Genomic DNA, 23,611 nt, shown 5'->3' with positions numbered 1-23,611 from the left:
ACTCAGTGTAGCCACCTTTCAAGGGCTATAATAGTTTTTATGACGCCCTTTCCAACAAAATCAGTGCATCCCTCCAGGCCAAAGTGGGGTGCAACGTCATACTCATAAACTGGCCTCGTACTATCCAGTTCATTATAAATTTGTCTCAGTTTTTGTAACGATTGAGCCACCATCACGTATCATCTCAACTCTTGAAGTTTCATTTCCTTTTCTGCTCATCTTTAGCGAGCTTCACATTTTTGGTCAGGCAATGTGTATGCCTATTTCTCACGAAATTTATCAATCTATTCTTGCAGACTCATCATTTTTAACTTAGTGTGTTAGAGGATATTATCTTTAGTTACCACCTTCCCTATTTATTGCATAAGTATGAGGAGGTAGGGGAACAGGTGAAGGATGAGTATGGAGTTAAAAAAGAGGCACGACATGGAGCAAAGTTGTTGTCATTTTCCACAGTCGGCAGCTTTAAGAAACTGGTGTCGAAACACACGACAAATTATGTCCTCCGACCAAGAGATCAGCCACGATAACGAATCGCGTAGATGGCAACCAGCAGCGGCGCTGAAACGCCGACTAATGGCCGATAGCAGTTTTATTGGGCGGCGTTTGTCTGGGCATTAGGCGGTTAACAAATGAAGGCGGGCATGGGCCGCGCATGCGACCCACTGTGTCGGCGCCGCCAAAAGCAGCCGAGGAGGCTATGCCACGTGTGGACTGGATGCTTGCGCAGGGCCACGACCCGCGACCCGCCGTTGGCGGCCTCGGTGGCAGGTGCCCCAGCTCTAGTACTATACTAGAACATCGATTACCCCGAGCATCTTGCATGCTATGCAGGGGGAGGGAGATTCGGGTAACTTATTCTTAGGATAACAATCAAACTAGGTAAGTGCAGAAGTCTTGCGTCAATTAATCGTCGGCAATCAAAGCGAGCTGTGCATATTGGTTCCCCTTAGAGAGCACAGGTCGAGAAGGAGCACCGTGTGCACTCAGTGCATACGCCTGGGGACCGCATTCAACATGTTGCTGAGGCTATGCCAGCAGTCACTGAGAAAAACAGAGAGCAGCTCTCTGCAAATTGATGTCAAGTTGGAACAAATCATGTCTGGACTCTAAGTTCATTCTACATCTACATCTACATTTATACTCCGCAAGCCACCCAACGGGGTGTGGCGGAGGGCACTTTATGTGCCACTGTCATTACCTCCGTTTCCTGTTCCAGTCGCGTATGGTTCGCGGGAAGAACGACTGCCGGAAGCCTCCGTGCGCGCTCGAATCTCTCTAATTTTACATTCGTGATCTCCTCGGGAGGTATAAGTAGGGGGAAGCAATATATTCGATACCTCATCCAGAAACGCACCCTCTCGAAACCTGAACAGTAAGCTACACCGCGATGCAGAGCGCCTCTCTTGAAGAGTCTGCCACTTTAGTTTGCTAAACATCTCCGTAATGCTATCACGCTTACCAAATAACCCTGTGACGAAACGCGCCGCTCTTCTTTGGATCTTCTCTATCTCCTCCGTCAACCCGATCTGGTACGGATCCCACACTGATGAGCAATACTCAAGTATAGGTCAAACGAGTGTTTTGTAAGCCACCTCCTTTGTTGATGGACTGCATTTTCTAAGGACTCTCCCAATGAATCTCAACCTGGTATCCGCCTTAGCAACAATTAATTTTATATGATCATTCCACTTCAAATCGTTCCGTTCGCATACTCTCATATATTTTACAAAAGTAACTGCTATCAGTGTTCGTTCCGCTCTCATATAATCATACAATAAAGGATCCTTCTTCCTATGTATTCGCAATACATTACATTTGTCTATGTTAAGGGACAGTTGCCACTCCCTGCACCAAGTGCCTATCCGCTGCAGATCTTCCTGCATTTCGCTGCTATTTTCTAATGCTGCAACTTCTCTGTATATTACAGCATCATCCGCGAAAAGCTGCATAGAACTTCCAACACTATCTACTAGGTCATTTATATATATTGTGAAAAGCAATCGTCCCATAACACTCCCCTGTGGCACGCCAGATGTTACTTTAACGTCTGTAGACGTCTCTCCATTGAGAACAACATGCTGTGTTCTGTTTGCTAAAAACTCTTCAATCCAGCCACACAGCTGGTCTGATATTCCGTAGGCTCTTACTTTGTTTATCAGGCGACAGTGCGGAACTGTATCGAACGCCTTCCGGAAGTCAAGGAAAATGGCATCTACCTGGGAGCCTGTATCTAATATTTTCTGGGTCTCATGAACAAATAAAGCGAGTTGGGTCTCACACGATCGCAGTTTCCGGAATCCATGTTGATTCCTACAGAGTAGATTCTGGGTTTCCAGAAATGACATGATACTCGGATCGTTCCAGTGACTAGCAGAGAAGGCTGTGAGTAGCAGTATTGCTCGTGGAGTTACAAGGAAGCTTACATTCTGCAGCATTGCCCAAGAACTGATAGTAGTTCATAGTTCTCAGTATAGTGGAAGGTTTGAATCAGAGACTGTGAAGGTTCAGTAACAAGCTGGGATACGACTTCCTTCACTTGCACCATTGGGTTGGGATCTGTAGGGTCCTCCACAAGGGTCAGGTGTGCATTGCACACGAAACTGATACCCAAGTAAGAGTACATTGTGGGAGTGAACAATGATGAATATTATTACAAATATTTACTATCAAAAACAGTCTTGATCATAAATTATTTATTCCGGTGACCGGTTTCGACCACAACTGTGGCCATCTTCAGACCAATGAGTAAGAAACTCCTTCTGGTGGTTAATCACTACTCATTTACCACCATAAGGAGGTTCTTAATCATTGATTTGAAGATGACCACAGTTGTGGTCGAAACCGTTCACCGGAATAAATAATTTGTTATCAAGACAGCATTTGATAGTAAATATTTGATACCCAAGTAGCTTATCGTTTGTGATGCGCACATAAGTTTTTTTCGAGCTGGTGTCACCCCACATAACGACAGTCGTAAGGGATCCGGACGACTCTCCACAGGCGGGAGTGTGAAAATACTAGTGGTTAACTGCCGAGGTATAGGCATCAAAGTGTCAGAGTTTGGAGTGCTCCTAAAAAGCAGAGAATCTCACATAATACTAGGTGCAGAATGATGCTCAGAAACTCAAATTTAGACCAGAGATACGTTTGGGACAATTTAAGCGTATATCAAAAAGATGGACAATACAAAATGGAGATGGTACATTTATTGCAGTAGGCAAGAAACTCAAATTCACCGAGATAGGAACTGAAACTGCATCCGAGATTGTTTAATCAAAGGTGAGAGCCTTAGATCAGCCCCAAGACTCCCTCATTCACGTAATCGAGAACTTTAGAGGAAACTTCACTTCGCTAATACGGAAGATCCCTAGTCATACAGTAATCATCGGAGGATACTTCGATCATCCAACAGTCACATGGGTTAATTACAGAGTTCTTAGTGGAGGAAGTGAGAAGATGGCCTGAAATACATTACTAAATGCCTTCTCTAAAAGCTGCCTAGAACAGATAGTTCTAAAGCCCACTTGTGATGGAAATGTACTGGACCTAATGACAACAAATAGGCCTTTGAGGATGTCCACAATGAAACTGGAGTCAATGGCCATGAGGCAGTGGTGGCAAAAATGGTAACCACGAAGATCAATTAAAACAAACAGAAAGATTTATATGTTCAGTGGAATAGATAAAAAGGCAGTAGTGTGATATTTCAATGACGAACTCGCAACTTTCAGCTCAGGACTGGAGAAGTATGGCTAAAGTTTAAAGAACTGTTGACCATACATTGGACAAATACGTATCTAGTAGAATAGTTCAGGGTTGGAGAGAGTCCCCTTGTTATACAGTCACTGTGAAGGAACTTGGGAAGTAACAGAGACTACACGTAACAGGAGCAAAACAAATCGTAGGGCTATTGATAAAGGAAAACCGAATGAAACACGTTTGGCTGTAAAGGGGTCAATGTGTGAGCCCTTCAACGACTACCACAGTAGAATATTATCGAAAGATCTCTCACAAAACTCGAAGATATTGTGGTTGTATGTAAGGGCTGTTAGTTGACGAGACCTGAACTGATATTGAGGGTAGCAAAGCATAAACAAAATGCTTAACTCTGTTTTCATATCTTACTGTACTAAGGAAAACCTAAGAGTAGTACCCAATGTAATTCTCGCATCACTAAAAAGACGACTAAAATATATAATAGTATCAGTGGCGTTGAGAAACAGCTGAAATCGTTAAAACTGAATAACGCGCAACGGCCTGATGGAATCCTTGTCAGATTCTACCTAGAATTTGCGGCTGACTAGCCCTTTTTTTAAAACTATAATATAGCAAATACCCCGGAACAAAAAATTATATGCAATGATCGGAAGACAGCACAAATTACACACATCTACAAGAAGCACAGGTTCCCATCAGACCACCAAAGTTAAGCGTTGTCGGGCTCGGTTAGCACTTGGATGGGTCACCGCTGGGTCTGCCGAGTGTTGTTGGCAAGCAGAGTGCATTGAGCCCTTATGATGCTAATTGAGGTGCTACTTGATTGAGAAGTATCTGCACCAGTCACGAAAAGTGACAACGGCCCGGAAAGCCGTATGCTGACCACATGCCCCTCCGTACCTGCATCCGGTGACGCCTAAGGGCTGAGGGTGACACGGCGTCCGGTCGGTACCATTGACTCATCAAGACCTGCTCGGTCGGCGTTTGTTTTGTTTGTTTACTAGAAGACAGTATAAGTGATAATTAAGTCAAGACCCTAAGCTGTCGACAGGCGTTGATATACATCAAAGGGGACAATGGAAAACGTGTGCCCCGACCGGGACTGGAACCCGAGATCTTCTGCTTACATGGCAGAAGCTCTATCCATCTGAGCCACCGAGGGCACAGAGGGTAGTGCGACTGCAGGGATTTATCCCTTGCATGCTCCCCGTGAGACCCATATTCCCAACTTAATGTCAACACTCTACATTCGTAGTGACCCTGCCCATTACACTCATTACTCGCGGCAGACAATCTTACCGAGTCCCGTAAGAGTTCGGGCAATGCGTGTGCATCCAGCACAGAAGAAGAAGGTCAATAGCCGGTTAGCCTTAACTATATGAAGATGGTATCTGTTCTTTCGGACATGTCCGAAAGAACAGATACCATTCAAATACAGACAGTATAAGTGATCCACAATCCATTTGTTGTGGAGTCTTAGAACGTATTCTGAGCTCATATGCAATGAGATATCTCGAGCAGAATAACCTCTCCCTTCCTAATCAGCATCGATTCCGAAAACATTGATCATGTGAAACACAATATGCGGCATTTGTCACACTACGTCCTGAAAGCCATGGTTCAAGGTAAGCAGGTAGATGCAATGGTTCTTAGCTTCAAGAAGGGAATTGATTCAATATCAGATGTAAGATTATTATCGAAAGTACCACCACGACACAAATCGAGATGTCTCACTGGATTAAGGACTTATTGATTGGAAGGATGCAGCATGTTACCTGGAAAGGGGAGTTATCGACAGATCCTAGTAAATTCAGGCAAGTATATTGAGTCTATTGGTGTCATGTTGTATATTAATGACTTTGCAGACAATATTAAAAGTAACCTCAGACTTTTCACAATTGATGCAGTTATCTATACTGAACGTATAGAAAGAAGGACAGGTAGTCGTAGGTTGTCCACGGGAGAATGTTTCGGAGATTCTGAAGAACAAAACTCGTAGACGCTTGATGATAAACGCAAGCTACTTGCAAAGTTTCAGGAACCAGCTGTATGTGTTGAATGTAGGAATGTACTGCACCCAATACGTATCGATCCTGTAGGGATCGCGACACTAGACAAATTACGGTGCCGCCCACTGAGGCGTTTAAGCACTCATTCTTACCGAGCTCCATACGTGACTGGAACGGAAAGGAGCAGTATTAACAGGCAAAATGGAACATGCCCTCTTCCATGTGCTACACAGTAGTTTGTTACGGATATAGATGTAGACAGAAGATGCGCCTTGCTACCCACTCTTCAGAGATTCTCCAAACGTGTGCGCAACAACACAGTAGTCGCCGCATTGGGTATGATTGGATACCGGTTACTGAAGTTTCTGATTCAGTCCGACCATTTAATTATCATGATGTTGCGCAGCCATTTTTAGATGGAATCGGTCTAGGGCTCGTGTGTGGCCATGGTGCTAAGCCCACGTCTCAGAAGAATACAGAAGAGTCTGGAGCACTGTTGCCATATATGCAGGAATTTGGGTAGCCAGTTTAATATCGTGGGAGTGAAACGTTTTTGGGTATTAACTTCCCAAAAGATGAAGAAGTTGTGGTAATCCTGCGATCAATTTCAGCATCATGATCGTTTCCCTACGTTAAGAAGCTCCATAAAATATTTATAGTAATCAATATGCTTCGAAGTACATCCAGCAACATGTAAATTAAGTGGCTGAATGATGTGAGATGAGTGCACTGCCATAATTTCATTCTTGATGACGCCTATTTTGAAATTAAATCTCCGACAAGCCTGGTAAAACATACAGCGTGTCCAAAAATTAACTATCGATTTCGTAGAAAACGGTGATGTGGGGTAAGATGAATACGCTAATGCAGTGCAGGTGCATTTCAGATGCATAAAGTTGTACTTGTTGCTGAAAACGATGGCTTGGCTCTATGGCACCGCTAAACACGTGTTTCGTTGTTACAGGTACCTGAAAATGAAGACGACAGCTATTATGACGTGAAGGTTGCAGAGGTTGTTGTATGGCAAAATTGGAACGAGATATAATCACCGATTCCAAGAACCTAGTCCTGATGACAGGGCAATTCAACAATTAGTGAACAAATTTAAGCGCACTGGTACCCCGGACAAGGCCGCCCATCAAACTCCATTGACCAAATTGAAGGCATTAGAACATCCACTTATCACTGACCAAAATCGATGAGGCGGTTGCCGGTGGAACTTCGTATTCCATGCTCGGTGGTACGTAAGACGTTGCAACACACGCTGAAGAAAACGCTGTACCTTTTGCAGGTTCTCCACTAAGTACATGACAAGAATCTGGCAGATCATGTGAAAGCTTGGCAGAATTTACTTGAAGCAGATGCAAATCGCAACATCCACAACCACATACCATTCACCGACGAGACCCCCCTTCAAACTTCAGAATGGGTTAACGACATAAGTGCATCATCTGGGCTGACGTACCATCAGTGGAGCACGTGGAATTCCAGTGAGACTCACCCGAAGTTAATGTATGGATGGGAAGACCCATTGACATAACACCACAAATGCTCCAGAACGTGTTTCGTGTGGCAGCAGGCAGTTTGGAGTTGTGTCTGGATGTGAATGCTGCTTATGTTGAATGCAATAGGTGATAAACATATGCCATTACAAATATGCTGACTGGACTCGCATTCGGGAGGACGACGGTTCAATCCCGCGTCCGGCCATCCTGATTTAGGTTTTCCGTGATTTCCCTAAATCATTCCAGGCAAATGCCGGGATGGTTCCTCTGAAAGGGCACGGCCGACTTCCTTCCCTAATCCGATGAGGTCGATGACCACGCTGTCTGGTCTCCTTCCCCAAAACAACCAACCAACCAAATATGCTGACGGAAAAAAAGAACGAATCACTACATCAAAAAAATGGCTCTGAGCACTATGGGACTCAACTGCCGAGGTCATTAGTCCCTTAGAACTTAGAACTAGTTAAACCTAACTAACCTAAGAACATCACAAACATCCATGCCCGAGGCAGGATTCGAACCTGCGACCGTAGCGGTCTTGCGGTTCCAGACTGCAGCGCCTTTAACCGCACGGCCACTTCGGCCGGCTCACTATATCAAAGAATACTTAGTATAGTGTAGTGAAATTACGCGTATACATTTGTCTAGATAAGTTATTTGACTAAGATTGCAAAAAATGGCTCTGAGTATTATGGGACTTAACTTCTGAGGTCATCAGTCCCCTAGAACTTAGAACTACTTAAACCTAACTAACCTAAGGACATCACACACGTCCATCCCCGAGGCAGGATTCGAACCTGCGACCGTAGCGGTCGCGCAGTTCCAGATCGTAGCGCCTAGAACCGCTCGACCACCCCGGCCGGCTAAGATTGCAGAAACAGAGGTTAATGTAAGCATGAGATAAGCCGTCGCAAATGCGAAATGCTGGTATACTAATAAACGGCGCAAGCGCCAGAATGTTGAACGGAAGCATGCAAACGTATATGCATTGTGATGTACGGGTGCCGAATGTCAGTTAGTGCGATGGGGTTCCGTGCCTATTGCTCTTGGTCAGTCAATTGATGGATAACACTGGTTGTGGATTACGCTAGAGTTGTCGTCCGACGATGTGTGCTCGACTGCAGACAGATTTGGTGTTCGAGCAGACCAAGGCAACGTGTCGACGCTCTGTGACGGAGTATGTTGGGCCACAAAGCGGTATATGAGCGGTTGTTATCATGTTGGGAAACACCTCCTAGAATGATAGCACAACATGTCGAATCATCTACATCTACATCTACATTTATACTCCGCAAGCCACCCAACGGTGTGTGGCAGAGGGCACTGTACGTGCCACGGTCATTACCTCCCTTTTCTGTTCCAGTCGCGTATGGTTCGCGGGAAGAACGACTGTCTGAAAGCCTCCGTACGCGCTCGAATCTCACTAATTTTACATTCGTGATCTCCTCGGGAGGTATAAGTAGGGGGAAGCAATATATTCGATACCTCATCCAGAAACGCACCCTCTCGAAACCTGGCGAGCAAGCTACACCGCGATGCAGAGCGCCTCTCTTGCAGAGTCTGCCACTTGAGTTTGCTAAACATCTCCGTAACGCTATCACGGTTACCAAATAACCCTGTGACGAAACGCGCCGCTCTTCTTTGAATTTTCTCTATCTCCTCCGTCAACCCGATCTGGTACGGATCCCACACTGATGAGCAATACTCAAGTATAGGTCGAACGAGTGTTTTGTAAGCCACCTCCTTTGTTGATGGACTACATTTTCTAAGGACTCTCCCAATGAATCTCAACCTGGTACCCGCCTTACCAACAATTAATTTTATATGATCATTCCACTTCAAATCGTTCCGCACGCATACTCCCAGATATTTTACAGAAGTAACTGCTACCAGTGTTTGTTCCGCTATCATATAATCATACAATAAAGGATCCTTCTTTCTATGTATTCGCAATACATTACATTTGTCTATGTTAAGGGTCAGTTGCCACTCATAGCACCAAGTGCCTATCCGCTGCAGATCTTCCTGCATTTCGCTACAGTTTTCTAATGCTGCAACTTCTCTGTATACTACAGCATCATCCGCAAAAGCCGCATGGAACTTCCGACACTATCTACTAGGTCATTTATCTATACTGTGAAAAGCAATGGTCCCATAACACTCCCCTGTGGCACGCCAGATGTTACTTTAACGTCTGTAGACGTCTCCCCATTGATAACAACATGCTGTGTTCTGTTTGCTAAAAACTCTTCAATCCAGCCACACAGTTGGTCTGATATTCCGTAGGCTCTTACTTTGTTTATCAGGCGACAGTGCGGAACTGTATCGAACGCCTTCCGGAAGTCAAGGAAAATAGCATCTACCTGGGAGCCTGTATCTAATATTTTCTGGGTCTCACGAACAAATAAAGCGAGTTGGGTCTCACACGATCGCTGTTTCCGGAATCCATGTTGATTCCTACAGAGTAGATCCTGGGTTTCCAAAAACGACATGATACGCGAGCAAAAAACATGTTCTAAAATTCTACAACAGATCGACGTTAGAGATATAGGTCTATAGTTTTGCGCATCTGCTCGACGACCCTTCTAGAACACTGGGACTACCTGTGCTCTTTTCCAATCATTTGGAACCTTCCGTTCCTCTAGAGACTTGCGGTACACGGCTGTTAGAAGGGGGACAAGTTCTTTCGCGTACTCTGTGTAGAATCGAATTGGTATCCCGACAGGTCCAGTGGACTTTCCTCTGTTGAGTGATTCCAGTTGCTTTTCTATTCCTTGGACACTTATTTCGATGTCAGCCATTTTTTCGTTCGTGCGAAGATTTAGAGAAGGAACTGCAGTGCGGTCTTCCTCTGTGAAACAGCTTTGGAAAAAGGTGTTTAGTATTTCAGCTTTACGCGTGTCATCCTCTGTTTCAATGCCATCATTATCCTGGAGTGTCTGGATATGCTGTTTAGAGCCACTTATTGATTTAACGTAAGACCAGAACTTCCTAGGATTTTCTGTCAAGTCGGTACATAGAATTTTACTTTCGAATTCACTGAACACTTCACGCATAACCCTCCTTACGCTAACTTTGACATCGTTTAGCTTCTGTTTGTCTGAGAGGTTTTGGCTGTGTTTACACTTGAGGTGAAGCTCTCTTTGCTTTCGCAGTAGTTTCCTAACTTTGTTGTTGAACCACGGTGGGTTTTTCCCGTCCCTCACAGTTTTACTCGGCACGTACCTGTCTAAAACGCATTTTACGATTGCCTTGAACTTTTTGCATAAACACTCAACATTGTCAGTGTCGGGACAGAAATTTTCATTTTGATCTGTTAGGTAGTCTGAAATCTGCCTTCTATTACTCTTGCTAAACAGATAAACCTTCCTCCCTTTTTTTATATTCCTATTAATTTCCATATTCAGGGATGCTGCAACGGCCTTGTGATCACTGATTCCCTGTTTTGCACTTACAGAGTCGAAAAGTTCGGGTCTGTTTGTTATCAGTAGGTCCAAGATGTTATCTCCACGAGTTGGTTGTCTGTTTAATTGCTTGAGGTAATTTTCGGATAGTGCACTCAGTATAATGTCACTCGATGCTCTGTCCCTACCACCCGTCCTAAATATTTGAGTGTCCCAGTCTATATCGGGTAAATTGAAATCTCCACCTAAGACTATAACATGCTGAGAAAATTTATGTGAAATGTATTCCGAATTTTCTCTCAGTTGTTCTGCCACTAATGCTGCTGAGTCAGGAGGTCGGTAAAAGGAGCCAACTATTAACCTAGCTCGGTTGTTGAGTGTAACCTCCACCCATAATAATTCACAGGAACTATCCACCTCTACTTCACTACAGGATAAACTACTACTAACAGCGACAAACACGCCACCACCGGTTGCATGCAATCTATCCTTTCTAAACACCGTTTGTGGCTTTGTAAAAATTTCGGCAGAATTTATCTCTGACTTCAGCCAGCTTTCTGTACCGATAACGATTTCAGCTTCGGTGCTTTCTATCAGCGCTTGAAGTTCCGGTACATTACCAATGCAGCTTCGACAGTTTACAATTACAATACCGATTGCTGATTGGCCCCCGCATGTCCTGACTTTGCCCCGCACCCTTTGAGGCTGCTGCCCTTTCTGTACTTGCCCGAGGCCATCTAACCTAAAAAACCGCCCAGTCCACGCCACACAACCCCTGCTACCCGTGCAGCCGCTTGCTGCGTGTAGTGGACTCCTGACCTATCCAGCGGAACCGATACCCCACCACCCTATGGGGCAAGTCGAGGAATCTGCAGCCCACACGGTCGCAGAACCGTCTCAGCCTCTGATTCAGACCCTCCACTCGGCTCTGTACCAAAGGTCCGCAGTCAGTCCTGTCGACGATGCTGCAGATGGTGAGCTCTGCTTTCATCCCGCTAGCGAGACTGGCAGTCTTCACCAAATCAGATAGCCGCAGGAAGCCAGAGAGGATTTCCTCCGATCCATAGCGACACACATCATTGGTGCCGACATGAGCGACCACCTGCAGATGGGTGCACCCTGTACCCTTCATGGACGTTAAACACTAATCTCCTCCTCCTCCTCCTCTGTACCCTTCATGGCATCCGGAAGGACCCTTTCCACATCTGGAATTACTCCCCCCGTATGCACACTGAGTGCACTTTGGTTTTCTTCCCCTCTCTTGCTGCCATATCCCTAAGGGGCCCCATTACGCGCCTGACGTTGGAGCTCCCAACTACCAGTAAGCCCACCCTCTGCGACCAGACTGACGCACAGTTTTACAGTCAGGGAGCGTGGGATAACTACGAGAGCGCTCCTGCTATCATATGAAATCGTAACTCAGACGATAACCCCAGGTGCAGGTCCAGTGTGTCTAGCACGCAGACAAGTTGGTTGCAGGCCCTCAGTTGGCCTCTTTCCAACCAACGCACGACCATCACTGGCACCGAGGAAGAACCTGCCTTCATCAGAAAACACAACGGACCTCCACGAGCTCTGGCTTGACACCACTGAAGTCGCAAATGGCGTTGCTTTGGGATCAGTGGAATGCGTGCTACAGGGCGTCTGTCTCGGAGCTGTCCTTGAAGTAAGAGATCTGTAACAGTTCGTTGTGTCACTGAAGTGCCAACCGCTGCTCAAATTGCTGTTTCAGAATGATGCGCCGGAGACTGTAAGTAGACTGTTTAGGTTTTTATATTGGTAACGCCACGTAGCGCTCTGTATGAAAATCACTGACTGTGCTGTGTGCAGTCTGTGTCTGGCTGACATTGTTGGAATATTCACTAGTGTAGTGTTGGGCAGTTGGATGTGAACAGCGCGTAGCGTTGTGCAGTTGGAGGTGAGCCGCTTTCAGCGGTGGACGTGGGGAGAGAGATGGCAGAGTTTTGAGAGCGGACGATCTGGACGTGTGTCCGTCAGAAAAAGGAAATTTGTAAGACTGGATGTCATGAACTGATATATATCTTATGTCTTTTGAACACTATTAAGGTAAATACATTGTTTGTTCTCTATCGAAATCTTTCATTTGATAACTATGCCTATTATTAGTTAGTGCCTTCAGTAGTTAGAATCTTTTATTTAGCTGGCAGTATTGGCGCTCGCTGTACTGTAGTAGTTCGAGTAACGAAGATTTTTGTGAGGTAAGTGATTTGTGAAACTTATAGGTTAATGTTAGTCAGGGCCATTCTTTTGTAGGGATTTTTGAAAGTCAGATTGCGTTGCACTAAAGAAAATATTGTATGTCAGTTTAGTGTTGATCAGAATAAGTAAAGAGAGAAATGTCTGAGTACGTTCAGTTTTGCTCAGCTGTTTGAAAAACGAATAACGTAGAGGTTTTCCAGCACTGTCATTCATAAATTTTTCTAAGGGGATGTTTCAAGACATACGCCGCTCACGATGGTCCTCCCTCTCGGTAGTGCCACGTGGCCATCCGGAGCCCGGTCTTCTTGCGACCGAATATTCTGGTGGCCACCGCTGCCAGCTATCATGTACAATAGCTACATTTCAGCCAAGAGTTTCTGTAATATCGCAGGCAGAATATCCAGCCTCTCGTAGCCGTTACACGACTTCGTTCAAATTCAGTGAAGTGTTGATAATGGCATCTTTGTCACTTTAAAGAGATACTTGACTAACATCAACTCACCACGTGCAATGTCAAAGGTAACTAACGCACACGACCGTGACAACGTGTATTTAAAGAAAACCTGTTTGCATCCTCATAATAGTGCTACTAGCACCACACTTATGCGAGTGGCAGAAATTTTAATAGACATCACTTCCACATGTAAAAACACGCCTGTAATAAGAATTTAATAATTATTTCAATAAAATCGGTACATAACTTCAGGACGCCCCGTATAAATGTACCACCGAGACTTTACAAATGCGTGCCAGAGGCGAAACATAAAATTTTCGATGGGACAGGTGGCGGCACACATCCTCCATATATTACGGCAGCGAGAAAAGTATAGAGAGCAGGAGCAGGAGCAGGCGGGCCCCGCGTTGCTCAAGAGTGACCGCAAAGTGGGCTAAAGCGGCGTGGCGGCGCAGCCAGTGTCGCGCAAAAGGTCAGCCAAGCACCCCACAAATCAGGCGGGCCGGCCGATCCCATCTGCTGCAGCGAGCAGGCTCGCCAGACTCACAGCAGGGAGGGGGGCCACGTACGGCGCTCTCCAGGAAGTCAGCGACCGTCCGCGGACTAGCGGAACTCGTCGCAGATCTAAATCGCTGACTGGTTGACGACTGGATGGCACCGCACTTCCGCACGCGGTGCCCTTCCGTATGGACGGAAATTGCAATTGGCGTGTGTGAACAGAGGGCACTGCTTGTTACTTCGATCGATTATCTTTTCGTTAAACTCGATAGGTCAAGTACAGATTCAACACGTAGGGGTGGCATTGTATTATTGTTAGAGAGTTACGAAAAAAAGAAGAATAGAGTGAGACAACAAGTTTAGTAAATAATAGATTTCGGATATCAGTCGTCCTTTGGAATTTTTATTGGCAGATCTGGATTTCAGTTAGAAACCAGCCACTCTCAATGCACTATCATTTTTGGTCAATGCATGTAATGCCTGTTGGTCAGGCTTTGTCCACAGTTCATTGAATTCTTGAATATTCAATGAACTGTGGACAAAGCCCGACCAACAGGCATTACATGGATTGACCAAAAATGATAGTGCATTGAGAATGGCTGGTTTCTAACTGAAATCTAGATCTGCCAATAAAAATTCCAAACGACGACTGATAGCTGAAATCTTTTATTTACAAATCAAAATAATGGTCGCTGCGTGCAACAGTCTCTGAATGTAGGGTAACCTGGACAAGTTTAGTATTAACAGTCACTGTTTATTTACTTCCACGACGCATTTCTAAGGCTTAAACCTACGTCATGAGATGGACTTATGTTTGTTAGTACGGCATAAGTGTGTTGTGTTACGATTTTGGGGGACTCGTGGCACTGTATAGTGGAGAAACAAAACAATATTTCAAAATATGGTTTTGAACGGGGAGGGCTCGACTAAAAAGAGGCAAAATAAAACAAGTAAAATGGATACCTCCAGTGGTCATAAGTTCTGTTCACTGTCGTAACACATCAAATGTAAACTGTCATATTTTGTGAACAAAGCTGTGGAAATGGAAATGAGCGTCTGGCGTCATTGGCCGGGAGGCCCCTCGCGGGGCAGGTCCGGCCGCCATATCGCAGGTCTTATTACATTCGGCGCCACATTGGGCGACCTGCACGCCGGATGGGGATGAAATGATGATGAACACAACACAACACCCAGTCCCTGAGCGGAGAAAATCTCCGACCCAGCCGGGAATCGAACCCGGGCCCAGAGGACGGCAATCCGTCACGCTGACCACTCAGCTACTGGGGCGGACAACAAAGCTGTCGTCTGGAAACTATTACATGCAAAGAAAAAGACAAGTGTTATCACAAAGTACAACGAATGTACATCATAACAACTTTATTTCGGAATAAGGACCGAGCCAGTAGCACGCTAGCCTCACATTCGGGAGGACGACGGTTCAATCCCGCGTCCGGCCATCCTGATTTATGTTTTCTGTGATTTCCCTAAATCGCTCCAGGCAAATGCTGGAATGGTTCCTTTGAAAGGGCACCGCTCATTTCTTTCCCCGTCCTTCCCTAATCCGATGAGACCGATGACCTCGCTGTTCGGTCTCTTCCCCCAGCACAATCCAACAACATTATTATTTCGGAATAAGATTTAAAGTATTGTGGAGATCTTTGTTTGAGGTGCTCAATACAACATTCGTTAAAATAAATGTTTCAGGTGGTATACAAATACGATTCTGTCGAGTTTGTATAGTTTAAATCTCATACTCGTTTGTATAATCATGTGATATTTTGCAAACTTCAAGAACAATGATTTTCTTGCCAACAGTGGTAAAATCATACATTAATAATGAATTTGGTTGGGATTCAGAGATACGAATGCGAGCCTCGAGGCGGAGGGAGAGAGAGAGAATCTGAAAGAGAAAGAGAGAGAGAGAGAGAGAGAGGTGGAAAGGGGTTAAACCTTCGAATCGCAACGTGAAAATAAGTAAATTGTGACTGGTAACAGTAAACTAGTTGCTTCATTCCATATCAATAACAGTCACGGTAAAGTCTAACCTAGAATGTTCGCATTTGAAGAGTAGAAGTGTATCCTCACATACAGTCCACATTTGGTCTCCCGTGGCCGTTATCGGAAACATGCGTTGACATTACAGGAGATAAGTTCAGTGGTGACCGAAGAAAATGCATCACACTTTGAATGATTTCCAAACAACTGTGCATCTACTATTGATTTCGCGTGTCCTCGTGAAATATCACTACAAAAACTCGCGATAAGCCGATCGAAGCGCCCTCACTCCCAGGTGATGTATTATTGTGGTCAACCAATAAGCGTCAGAAACATACCTGCCTGTAGTAGAAACACATGCTGTGTCGTGGTAGGAAAATGATTTTTAGGGGCGATTTTTACGGGGCAGTGGCTGATGTGCTTAGTACGATTCACATCAAGATCCTGAATATGTTCCCAGACGCAAACGCGATTGAAAAGTTGTTGCTAATCAGATAAATGTTAACCCCTTACCATAGTTTATGTGAATGTACATGGTAGAGTGATGGTAGAAATGTCAAGTCCATCTTCAACGTTGTTTACGTGCTATAGGAAGATGCTTGCTAAAATTAGTTTTTTCTTGTACTCAATCGTAATTAACTTTTGAGGCAAAAGTTAGAAATTATTATTAATGCAAAGATTGTAAGCAAATCTTAATATAAAAAAATGAAACAGTTCAAACCTTTACAATTCATTTCTTTGAGAGATTTTCCAGTAATTTTTCTTTAGTCAACCTACTAATTAAACAGTGGTAACTCAATGCTAACCAATGTTATGTATACTCATCTAAGTATCCATTGACAAGTTTTTCAAAACAAGATTTTGGGTACAACTTACCATTTAAAAGATATGTATTTACTGTAAATATATTCGAAAGCAATTACTTATCAGAATCGAAGATCAATTGCATATATTTGAAATGTCTTATTTATTATATTTTATTGCCCAAATTCACAAAGCAACCCATTTGTGTCTTACAATTGTTTACAGCCGAGGTCTTCAAATAACGTTGGCAACACCATAAGCAGCAAATAATTATCGTTTATTAAAATAATATCTTTAGTTTGAAGATAGGGGATGGTTCTGAGCTAAAGGTATCGAACACTGGTCTACGTATAACTCATTGGACATTGGGTAACAAATACAATAGCCGTCCAGTGTGGACTTCTTAAGGCAGTTCATAGATGAGGCTCAGCTACCTCGTGTGACGTCACGCTAGAGAGTGCCTGGCGTGTGGCGTCCTGTGTGTACATCGCTGTGTACCGTAACTGATGGTGGACACAGAATAAATGAGTAGTAAACATTTAAGCAAAGTGCTTTATTTACAAATTTTGCTATGGGCTGTGTGAAAGTAATTGGATCCACAAAAACTACGATATGAATCAGAACCATACTGCGGTAAAATAACAGTTGCCTTTCACTTTCAGTCACAAATTACCTGGTAGCATGTAGCCCATAACACAATTAAATTATGTCTCCACACTCAGTCCATTTACATGCCAGATAGGGCATATAGCGCTAAAAATACATGTGATGACTAACACTGAATTCGTACATTCAGAGCTGAAGTACTCCTTTGTAAATATTAAACACAATTTTGCTTCACCTTGTATAGGTATAGAAGCTGGACAGTTGTAACACATCAGATAACTTTAACTGAATTTTCTGTTGGCGTCTGACAGGTCATGGCAACTATCAGAAACACTTGCCTCACATTCTGGTAAATATAATTTATGTGATCACCCTCCAGCTTATCTTAGGCCGTCGTCAGTCGTTACCTGAAGAAGCTGGTTCGTAATCAAATGAATGATATATTTCTGGACATCAGTAAAGTGTTTCCTTACCGTCATTCAATTATCACATAAAAGAAGTAACGGCATGTTACATCACAGGCTGCCGTTTTTAGAAAGTAGATCAACACATATATCAAGATTTTTGACCACATAGTCCTCAAACTGGATGACTCCGACAATCGAATCAAGATAGGTGTTATCAGCAAGGGTGACATCCTTTACGCACATAACACTGTGATACCAAATGATAATACAAAAGACCACCAGCTCCATTTAAACTGAATTAGTGTCACTAGAAAAGAGTTTGTACTTAATATCAATGTTTCACAAAACAGAAAAGTTATGATCATTGGAAAGAATAGAGCAGATATCGTTAATATTGCCTTGGAACGTATTTAAGAGGAGAAAAATTGAATAGAAAACTATTGTTGTTGTTGTGGTCTTCAGTCATGAGACTGGTTTGATGCAGCTCTCCATGCTACTCTATCCCGTGCAAGCTGCTTCATCTCCCCGTACTTACTGCAACCTACGTCCTTTTGAATCTCCTTAGTGTATTCATCTCTTGGTCTCCCTCTATGATTTGTACCCTCCACACTGCTCTCCAACGCTAAATTTGTGATCCCTTGATGCCTCAGAACATGTCCGACCAAACGGTCCCTTCTTCTTGTCAAGTTGTGCCACAAACTCCTCTTCTCCCCAATTCGATTCAATACCTCCTCATTAGTTATGCGATCTACCCATTTAATCTTCAGCATTCTTCTGTAGCACCCCATTTCGAAAGCTTCTATTCTCTTCTTGTCCAAACTATTTATCGTCCATGTTTCACTTCCATACATGGCTACACTCCTTACAAATACTTTCAGAAACGACTTCCTCACACCTAAATCTATACTCGATGTTAACAAATTTCTCTTCTTCAGAAACGCTTTCCTTGCCATTGCCAGTCTACATTTTATATCCTCTCTACTTCGACCATCATCAGTTATTTTGCTCCCCAAATAGCAGAACTCCTTTACTACTTTAAGTGTCTCATTTCCTAATCTAATTCCCTCAGCATCACCCGACTTAATTCGACTACATTCCATTATCCTAGTTTTGCTTTTGTTGATGTTCATCTTATATCCTCCTTTCAAGACTCTCTCCATTCCATTCAACTGCTCTTCTAAGTCCTTTGCTGTCTCTGACAGAATTACAATGTCATCGCCAAACCTCAAAGTTTTTATTTCTTCTCCATGGATTTTAATACCTGCTCCGAATTTTTCTTTTGTTTCCTTTACTGCTTGCTCAATATACAGATTAAATAACATCGGGCAGAGGCTACAACCCTGTCTCACTCCCTTCGCAGCCGCTGCTTCTCTTTCATGTCCCTCGACTCTTATAATTGCCATCTGGTTTCTGTACAAATTGTAAATAGCCTTTCGCTCCCTGTATTTTACGCCTGCCACTTTTAGAATTTTAAAGAGAGTATTCCAGTCAACATTGTCAAAAGCTTTCTCTAAGTCTACAAATGCTATAAACGTAGGTTTGCCTTTCCTTAATCTTTCTTCTAAGATAAGTCGTAAGGTTAGTATTGCCTCACGTGTTCCAATATTTCTGCAGAATCCAAACTGATCTTCCCCAAGGTTGGCTTCTACTAGTTTTTCCATTCGTCTGTAAAGAATTCGCGTTAGTATTTTGCAGCTCTGACTTATTCAACTGATAGTTCGGTAATGTTCACATCTGTCAACACCTGCTTTCTTTGGGATTGGAATTATTATACTCTTCTTGAAGTCTGAGGGTATTTCTCCTGTCTCATACATCTTGCTCACCAGATGGTAGAGTTTTGTCAGGACCGGCTCTCCCAAGGCTGTCAGTAGTTCTAATGGAATGTTGTCTACTCCCGGGGCCTTGTTTCGACTCAGGTCTTTCAGTGCTCTGTCAAACTCTTCACGCTGTATTGTATCTCCCATTTCGTGTTCATCTACATTCTCTTCCATTTCCATAATATTGTCCTCAAGTACATCGCTCTTGTATAGACCCTCTATATACTCCTTCCACCTTTCTGCTTTCCCTTCTTTGCTTAGAACTGGGTTTCCATCTGAGCTCTTGATATTCACAAAAGTGGTTCTCTTTTCTCCAAAGGTCTCTTTAATTGTCTTGTAGGCAGTATCTATTTTACCCCTAGTGAGATAAGCCTCTACATTCTTACATTTGTCCTCTAGCCATGGCTGCTTAGCCATTTTACACTTCCTGTCGATCTCATTTTTGAAACGTTTGTATTCCTTTTTGCCTGCTTCATTTACTGCATTTTTATATTTTCTCCTTTCATCAATTAAATTCAATATTTCTTCTGTTACCCAAGGATTTCTTCTAGCCCTCGTCTTTTTACCTACTTGATCCTCTGTTGCCTTCACTACTTCATCCCTAAGAGCTACCCATTCTTCTTCTACTGTATTTCTTTCCCCCATTTGTGATAATTGTTCCCTTATGCTCTCCCTGAAATTCTGTACAACCTCTGGTTTAATTAGGTCGTCCAGATCCCATCTCCTTAAATTCCCACCTTTTTGCAGTTTCTTCGGTTTTAATCTACAGCTCAGAGTCCACATCTGCCCCTGGAAATGTCTTACATTTTAATACCTGGTTCCTAAATCTCTGTCTTACCATTATATAACCTGTCTGATACCTTCTAGTATTTCCAGGATTCTTCCATGTGTACAACCTTCTTTTATGATTCTTGAACCAAGTGTTAGCTATCATTAAGTTATGCTCTGTGTAAAATTCTACCAGACGGCTACCTCTTTCATTTCTTTTCCCCAATCCATATTCGCCTACTATGTTTCCTTCTCTCCCTTTTCCTACTCTCGAATTCCAGAATTAGAAAACTAGCTAACCTTCTTTTATGATTCTTGAACCAAGTGTTAGCTATCATTAAGTTATGCTCTGTGCAAAATTCTACCAGACGGCTACCTCTTTCATTTCTTTTCCCCAATCCATATTCGCCTACTATGTTTCCTTCTCTCCCTTTTCCTACTCTCGAATTCCAGAATTAGAAAACTAGCTAACGTAAAAATGAGGCCAAGATGAAGGGATAAAAAATGGAACTGATACTGCATAGGCTGCACTCCAAACCTCAAAATATCTGACGCGTAAAACAATCAAGCTACTTTGTGTACCACTGGCACTGTACCACTGCCACGTCCCCCGTTTTGCAGGCGCGAATGGTTCGCTGGAAGAACGCTTGTTGATAAGCCTCCGTGTGAGCTCGAATCACTCCAATTTTATGTTCATGGTCTTTTAGCGAGGTATATGTAAGAGGAAGCAATATATGGGTTGACTCCTCTAGGATCGTACGGATTCAGAATTTTGACAGTAAACCACACCATTATGCTGAACACCTCTCTTGCAGTGCTTCCCCTGGGTTGGCTAGGCATATCCCTGATTCTTTCGCGCCTACTAAATGAACCTATAACTAAACGCGCTGCTCTTGTTTAGATCTGCATTTCCTCCATCAATCCTATCTACTAGGTACCGCAGCCTGACTAGCAGAATTGCATTATTAGTTGAACGTCCGTTTTGTAATCTACATCCTTTGTGGGTGGACTAAGCTTTGTGACAGTTCTTCCAATCTACATCCGCGAGCCACCTGGCGGTGTGTGGTGGAGGGTACGTCTGATACCACTATCTGTTCCCCCCTTCCCAGTGTGGGAAGAAATATTGTCGGTAAAATTTTGAACTAGCTCTAATTTCTCGAATCTTGTCGTAGTTGTCACGTCACGAGACGTTTGTGGGAGGAAGTAATACGTTGTCCGACTTTTTCCGGAACGTACTCTCTCGAAATTTCAATAGTAAACCTTTCCGTGATGCAAAATGCCTCTCTTGTAGCGCCTGCCACTGGAGTTTGCTGAGCTCCGACTGATGGACCCTGTGATGAAACGCTCTGCTCTTCGTTGGATCTTCTCTATCTCTTCTATTGGTTCTATCTGGTAAGGTTCACAGAATGATGTGCAATACTTAAGGATGAGTCGAACAAGTGTTTTGTAAGTCACTTCTTTCGTGGATGAGTTACATTTCCTTAATAATCAGTCTATAATCTCCATCTAGCGTCTTCATTCCCTACTGTTTGTTTTATGTGTTCAGTCCACTTAAGGTCGCTCCCCGAGGTTACTCCTACATATTTTACACTAGATATTGTTTCTAGCAATTTGTCATCAATAGTGTAGTTGTACAGTAGAGGATTTCTTCTCCTATGTATACACAGTATGTTACAAATATTTGTGTTCAGGGTCAACTGCCTGTCCTTGCACCAATCAACAACCCTTTGCAGGTTCTCCTGCACAACGCGACAGCCTTGCAGTGTCGCTTCCTTCCTGTGGACAACCGCATCATCTACGAATAGCCTCATGGAGGTTGCGACGCTTTCTACTACATCGTTTGGATAAACTTTAGGAACATAGCCTCAACGTGAGAGCTGATGTCTAAAGCACAATGGATCTCGTAGAGGAACAAAGAACGAGCTGTTTCGCGGGATCCCTGTTTGTGGAGTCCATGTTGCGTAATTTGGAGGAAATTTTCGTTTCCCAAAAATACCATAATCCGCCAGAATAAAACATGTACCATAAATCTACAACCGACTGCCATTAAGGACATAGGTTTATAATAGTGTGCTTCTAACGTACGACCCCTCTTGAAAACAGGCATCTACCTGGGTGGCTGTATTTACGCAAATGGAGCCACTAAAGAAGTAGATTTTTAAGAATTCTTGACCAGAAAAAGGAAAGGCTGGAAAAATGAAAATCTGTACAGAGAGGCAGAGAGAATAATTGATGTGATAAGAAAGACGGATGTTAAAAGGATTAATAATTACAGAAAAATAAAGAAAATTTTCAACTACTTCACCAAACCAAAGGCAGACACAAAACAGGTTTAAGATATGTACAAAGTGAGTACTGATTCAAGGAAAATTTGAAATAAAGAAGATTGTAGTACTGTGGTTTACAACTCTAAGTAGTTCCACGAAAACAAGAACAAAAGCTAAGAGAACATCACCATCAGAAGAAATGAGGTAGAATCTCAGCGAAAGAGTGAATAAATTCTGGCAGAAAAAAGGAAACAAACAACGGAATCAATTGTCTCCCAACACATCGATGAGGAAGAAGAACTTCGCCAAATGATTAATTTTTGGTGCATAGTAATTTTGTATGCCTCGTTGGTTACATTATCCACAGCTGTGATATACTGCTACCGATGGACATGCACATCAACACACATTGTTGTAGAGCGTTGTGCTAGATCACATTTTAATATTCAGATTTTAGATTATTTTTACATCTTCCGAATACAGTGTAAGAAGGCTAATTTTTGATGATGTTATTGGATGTGTTAATATTTGTAAAGAAAAATCACATATTTGAAGGATTGTGTTCAGAGAAACAGGTGTTAGGCAACAGTATCTGTGTCTGCGATGACAGCACTGTGGAATCGTAGAATCTTTGACAGCCAGTAGAGGGTAGCTGCGGTGTACAGCAGGAGGATTTTTTCGTTGAGTGTGCAGTGTAATGCATGGATTCACTTTTACAGAGTGAGTTACAGATTTATTATGCGGAGTAATAATGATTTAGAACAATAGTTGGATAGCATACGGACACAAAAACGCTTTGAAATGAAGAACAAGGTATTATTTGATGAGGTAAAAAATTTATTTTTATTTTTGTGGACTTGTATTGTTGGCCCACTTCACCCTCGTCGCAGGCGAAGTTTTGAATTATCAAAACAAAATTTTCCATTGATTGATCTGAGTTAAATTACTGTATCATGGAAGTTATTGGATTATATGAATTTTCATATTAGAATCTATAATTGCTTTTTATAAGTGTCTTTCTAACTGAAATTTCAGAACTTAAAGGTTAAGTCATGTGTTTCATTGGCATTTTTGGTCAAGATTATGGACCCAATTTCCCTGGACCAACTGTAGTTAGTTTTTAGCAGTATTTTTAAG

Source organism: Schistocerca serialis, chromosome 2, assembly GCF_023864345.2.
Source record: "Schistocerca serialis cubense isolate TAMUIC-IGC-003099 chromosome 2, iqSchSeri2.2, whole genome shotgun sequence".
Taxonomy (NCBI): domain Eukaryota; kingdom Metazoa; phylum Arthropoda; class Insecta; order Orthoptera; family Acrididae; genus Schistocerca; species Schistocerca serialis.
This window is presented reverse-complemented; position numbering follows the sequence as displayed.